At 47.1% G+C, this 6,000-nt stretch overlaps 1 protein-coding gene across 1 annotated transcript in view; it reads right to left on the reverse strand.

The window, feature by feature from the left end:
* Nucleotides 1-3,269, reverse strand: part of rap1gapb (RAP1 GTPase activating protein b) — an 85,129-nt gene extending 81,860 nt beyond the window's left edge. The window contains exon 1 of the mRNA XM_035630247.2: nucleotides 3,099-3,269. The gene's annotated coding sequence lies outside the window, so the exon portion shown is untranslated. The remainder of the gene's footprint in view (nucleotides 1-3,098) is intronic.
* Between the last annotated feature and the right edge of the window lie 2,731 nt (nucleotides 3,270-6,000).

Genomic DNA, 6,000 nt, shown 5'->3' on the forward strand with positions numbered 1-6,000 from the left:
CAGAGCACAGTGATGTTTTACAGCCGCTTTCAAAAAAGCCGGGTAGACAAAGCGATGTCTCTCGTCAGCCGCAGCAGGAGTTGGGTCCTTATCCCCTGTTGACAACGTGCACAGAATTTGTTTTTACCAACGAGGTACAATTTTCGAATACATGGACAACATTCTTATATTCTTATTACCCCGGCAAAATGCCCCCTTTAACAATTGAATGCCCGTAATGCAGGCAACAAGAGGGACTGCCGTTTGATACGCAGACAATAACAGGTGCAGTTCCCTGGCCGCGGGGCGTTCGAAAAGGATATTTACATGGAAGAGGCTGCCGTTTAAAAAATTGCTCGTCCTCCGGTGGAAATGCAGTTTGTTTACAGCACGCGTGTGTAGAGGTGTATTAAAAAAAAAAAAAAAAGGTCCACAAGGTGAATGTTCAGCCCGAACAAAGGCGAGGGTCTGCAGACTGAGAGCGTTGAGGATAACCAGGAAGCACATTACCAGGAGCCACTCAAATGAAACACATGCGAGGGAGAGAGAGGCAGCAGGCATTTCTGCGGCGGCGTTAACAGGAAGAGACGGGCTGTACGGAAAGCTGCGCGCCGCCCCCTTCGCCTTTCCCTGTGGGAAAAATGCTAAATTGTTTGCATGGGAATTTGCTTGTTCTGTTCACTCGTCGCTGGTGACTCATGGTTTGAGTGAGAGTGAAGGAGGGGACGGTTCGCCCCTCGGCGTCATTCCGTCCGAAGGCGGTTCGGTTTTTCGTTCTCTGAGCAGAGCTTCTTCTACGCGGCCGACTGGGGAACTCCAAACATTTCTGCTAGATTGGAGAGTTAACAGCTGTTAAAAACCCGTTTAACGTGGACACAAAAACTCTGCATGTAGTCCCTCTCAGTGGCTCTCTCCCTCATGAGGGATGGTACATTCAGTAAATGGACCGCGAAGCCACAAGATATGACCATAGACCTTTTACAAAAAATGCACTTACTGTAGATCTGGGGAATATTTTTGATCGGATCATTTTACTGTGGTACCACCACAACACAGGGATCCCTGGAAGTGGCACTTAAGGACACTGTATTCCATGGTTTTGGCTTTTTTTTTTTTTACATTTTCAAATTTGGAGCACTTATTATTTCTGCTTTCTCTCTCACAGTACTCAGCTTTGTCCACTGTAAGATGATCCCTTGAGGGCAGATATACGTAGGGCGGTCCAGACGTCCCAACGCAACGGGAGGGAGAGACAGCCGATGATGACATCGGTTGCCATGGCGATGTTGTTCACACAGCGCACTATGACTGAGTGTACTAAAGTAAGTATACTATCGCCGTGTGGCTGTAAACAAATGAGCAATGTTGCTCATATTTATGGCGCTAGCTTTGCAGTTCGTCAGATGGACGTAATCCAAGCGCCACCGCGAGCATGGACGGAGACGTAGCGAGATGAGGGCCGATTCACTTTTGATGAGTGTTGCTTGGCAGAACGTCCAACAGTCACCGTGTGAAAACATCGCCATGGCAACCGGCGTCAACATCCATCGCATCTGCATGTTGACATCAGTGTTGTCGCTCGCTTCCGTTGTGTTTTGACTCATCTGGTCTGTGTGCTGCTGCCTTTGCATTCTGCCCGAGACTACTGGACAAAATGCTAACAAGTAAATCTTTTATTTGGCCATGTACCTGTATTTAACAATGTCATATAACAATATATTGTCATTGGATGAGGGAATCATTTGTGGGGCAGTTATTGAAAAATGGTCAACCACAAAAAAAACCACAATGACCAAAAGGGTGCAAAAAGCAAAACCAAGTGATGGAATTCCACTGCTCTGATTCTTATAAAAACAATTCTTTGGTCTCAATTTCTGGAGAGAAAGATTAAGTGTGAACTAAGTAGGAGCGCAGCAGCCCACCTCCATTTACCATCATATTGAAAATCATGACACTGACACTTAGGGAGTCAGCGGGAGACAAGAGACGCCTCAGAGATCAAAGTTCGTTTTGAGTCCTGATTCCAATTGTGCCGTGTAAGTAAAGTTAACAAGAGAAGTTGGCAGAAGAAGAGAGCGGCCCTGACATTCAGGATAAGGTGAGGATGGACTGGACTGCCCGGTGTGCAGCCAGGCGACGGTGTGAGCCTGCAGCCCGCTCAGCATCCAGGACGAGCAGCAGTAGGAGGTCTGCATCTCTGACCGTGCAGGTCATCATTGGGATGCAGACAGACACATGTGCGCCAGATGGACTCTGGAAGCAATTACATTAAAAAAATGCAGAATAAACTGCGGTCGCCTTGACTTTCTGGTGTGACAAACTGGGCGGCCAGATAAAAAAAACACGAAAATGACTGCCGGAGCCGTTTCCACCTGCTGCCTTGCTCAGGGGCAAACACGGGGAAGATTTCCCCCACATACGAGATTCAAACCATGAAGCCTTCAGAACAAACATACAAAAATGTTTCTGTAAACCAGCCAAAGGAAAATACAGAAATAAACAATAATAATAATAAAAAAGAGAGATTCATCACATTTGCTGAGATGGACATAAAGAGAGAGAGAAACTCCAGCAGCAAAACAGCAAATTAAAACGGGAAAAGAATGAAACGAACTGGCCTCTGCATGTTGAAACATTTACACTGCATGCGTTTGCTTACGGGCATACTTGCACAGTTATTGGGGGACTGCTAATTGGAAATTGGGGATTTTGTATTCAGGCTACTACTGGCAAAAAGGCACAATGAATTTCACATCCAATGTTGTAATTGGGCTGCCATGCGGTGACTGTGAGTAAGTAATCATGTAGCCTCAAGTCACGAACAAGAAAACCTTTGCAAATGTACGAAACAGCAGTTGGGTTATGTTTGCGCATTTCCCCCCCCCCCCCCCCCACACACACACACCATATGTTCCTGGCCCCCGTCTTTCTCAGGTGCACATGCTCAGTCAGGAGATGTGTTTCAAACACTGCGGGACAAATGAAGTGATGTTTGAATCCGGTTGTTAATTGGGTTTGGGGGGCGCGCGCGCGGAACGACGCGTAAATGCGCTCATGGAACAATTACGCGTAAACGATTCCTTTGGGGGGGAAAAAGAGCCAAAGTTCCATCCTCTTACCTGTTTGCAGAGAGGTGATGAGAGCTCCCTCGCTGCTGCGCTGGTGTTGTTGGTGATGGACCAAACAAAGGCAGGTCAGTGCTGTTTAAATTTTTATGCAGAAACTGGGAGGGAGGAGATCTGTTGTTGTTGTTGTTGTTGTTGTTGTTGTTGTTGCGAGGCGGTCGAAAAAGACGCGCCGAGTCGGGTCGGGTCGTCGCCGTTCAGCAGGCTCGATGTCCGGGTGGCCCCTAGCCGGATCCTCGGTGCGTTGTCGGCGCCGCATCTGATGCTCAAGTCTCTTTTCCCCTTTTCTTTTAAACCGCACATGCTGTCACCGTCATGTGACCAATCCCCGCCGACCAATGCGCTCCCTTACTACTCCTCCATCCTCTCTCTCTCTCTCACACACGTACACACACACACACACCAAATAATGCTGCAGCTTACTATGCAGCCTTGTAACAGCTGGAGGAGGGAGACGTGTGTACTGTACTTTTTTGCATTTAATTGGTTCCTGTGGATGCATTGCAACTGGTAAGAAGAGCACAACATAAAGGTTAAACAAGACAGATAGAAGAAGAGGCTGTTCCCTTCCCTGGTACTTTATATAAAAGAAAGGAATCTCACAAACCCCTAGGTCACCTTACAAACCAAAGAAAAGCCAACTTCCTAACAAACAAAAAGAGGAGGGAACAGGGCAAAAGCAAAATGGCGGTTCACCCTTCACTTCTCTACTTCTCAGTGCTTTTATACAAAGTGAATAATCTATCTACAAAAAATGAACCTATACACACCAAAGCCAACTGTACCAGCAGCAGTGGATCGGCGAAACACCACGACGATCGGAAAAAAGCAATTTGAAGAACAAGGTCATGACAGCAAGCTGAAGATCCTGAAGATTTTTTTGAATAGCAGGAAATGGGTTATGGAACCAATCAGGAGCTGACAGCTCACCGGGTGGCGCCCCGTGATTCCGGCCCCGCCCCCTTGGGAGGAGACCCCACAGGTGCAGCCAAAGATCCTCACCTGCGGCACAGAGGATCCACTCAAACACAAACTCATAAACGCACGGCCACATAGAAATAACTGAGGGTTTGCGGGGTCATCTGTTAAACTCACCTGCGTACAACAGGGGAATGTGCATGAGTTTTTTGATAGAAACTCATTCCTTCAAGTTCAGGGGGGGCGGGATTAGTATTTTATCCCTCTTTTTCTAGTCACTCTCGTGTCCATCAGCGATTTCTTCCCATTGTTTAAACCTTTCTTTTCTAATGAAGTGCCTCAGTTACAAGCTCCCTTAGAACCTTTTTTTTATCAACCTGTCACAACCAGAAATCCCACGGCAAGGCCTCGCAAAGAAATCGAGACAAAACAGGATCCAAAAAGAAGGCGGGGCAAAAGAAAGAAAAGTGACTGCTTCAGAGGCAAAAAACGCGGAAAGACTAACTTTAGAAAATGCTGGATCAAAGATGAACTGGCGCAGAGAGCAACAAGACTGACAAAGTTTACCTCGGAACTCGGGACTCGGGTTCATCGTACCAGTATGATCTCGGAACTCGGAATTACGACCTCCGAGTCGGAAATTGCAAAAGGACGCCCCAGCGAGTCGCAATTCCCGACTCCGGATGTCGGAAAAAAATCACCAACCCGACTTCCGGGGTTCGAGATTCCGAGGTATATCGTGTCTTGTCACTTCCTGTTCTCCTGTGTGTTCGGCGTTTTGACTTCTGTCTCTTGCCCCAATGATTGTGTCATTGTCACTTGTGTCTATTTAGTCTCTGTGCTTCCCTTTGTCTGTGTCAGTTCGTCTGTGATTTGGCTCCTGTGTTCTGTCCGAGATCATCCGTTTCCGTTCCCGTTCCCATTCCCGTTGACACCTTCTGTTGCTTTTTGTTTTTTGTTCTACTTTGGAAGTTTGTTTTCTTTTCTAGTTATTAAATGACTACTTTTTTGCACTCTGCATTTGGATCCTGCTCCTTGTCGACGTGACATGTGCGGACTTTCCCTGTTCTCCCTGTGTCTGTGGGGGTTTTCTCCCGGTACTCCGTCTTCCGCCCCCCTGTCCAAAGACATGCAGATTGGTGTTAGGTTCATCGGATCCTGCCTCTTGCCCCAATGTCAGCTGTGATTGGCTCCAGCCCCCCTTGCTACCCTTTAAAGGATGACGCAATATAGATAGATGACCTAGGACGCAGAGCACCAACCACTGTGGCAGTATATTGAATGTCGGAAACGGTTCTCCGCCTCCACATGCGCCTTGGGTGTGCCAAGACTTTTCATTGGACGATAGACAAATTGGTCCTGTCTTCATCTGCACGTTCAGGAAGTTTGTTTAATACAGTCTCCCTCATTGGAGCGTGAACTTCCTCCGCTAGATTTCATGGTGTTCTGGTTATTGAATTGCTGTTCCGGTGTGAGTCAAAACTCTCCGTGTTGCCCGTGGCAACACCTCGGCATCACTTCAACTCGTAGCCAAACAACCCGGAGGAACTCTTTGTTTTTCATTTTTCACAGCAACAAACTTTCACCTGTGGCGGAAACAGCCGCTGCTCCACAGTGACGCTAGTTGCTCCCATCTATTTAAAAAAAAAAAAAAAAAATGTTTTTGAAGATGAACTAAGAAGCCAGAAAGAGTTGAGCGAGAGAAATCCTCTACTGACTGTCTCCTCTTTTAATGCGTGCCAAACAGCCAGCAGCAGTCGAGCTCCTCTTGTGTAACGGCATTATTCCGATGCATTTTAATGACGAGCGTATTCCCAAAGACGGAAAATCTCTCTGTTTGAAATCCCACGTCTTGTTTCTACAGCTGCGGCCTGGGTCTTCTTTCCGACCCAAACTAGGTTGTTTTTTGGCAGATTGCTTTTGCTCGAAGGTGAAGACATTAGACGCTTTAGGCTGCATCATTCTAGACAATCCCTTT

Source organism: Scophthalmus maximus, chromosome 6 (genome assembly GCF_022379125.1).
Source record: "Scophthalmus maximus strain ysfricsl-2021 chromosome 6, ASM2237912v1, whole genome shotgun sequence".
Taxonomy (NCBI): domain Eukaryota; kingdom Metazoa; phylum Chordata; class Actinopteri; order Pleuronectiformes; family Scophthalmidae; genus Scophthalmus; species Scophthalmus maximus.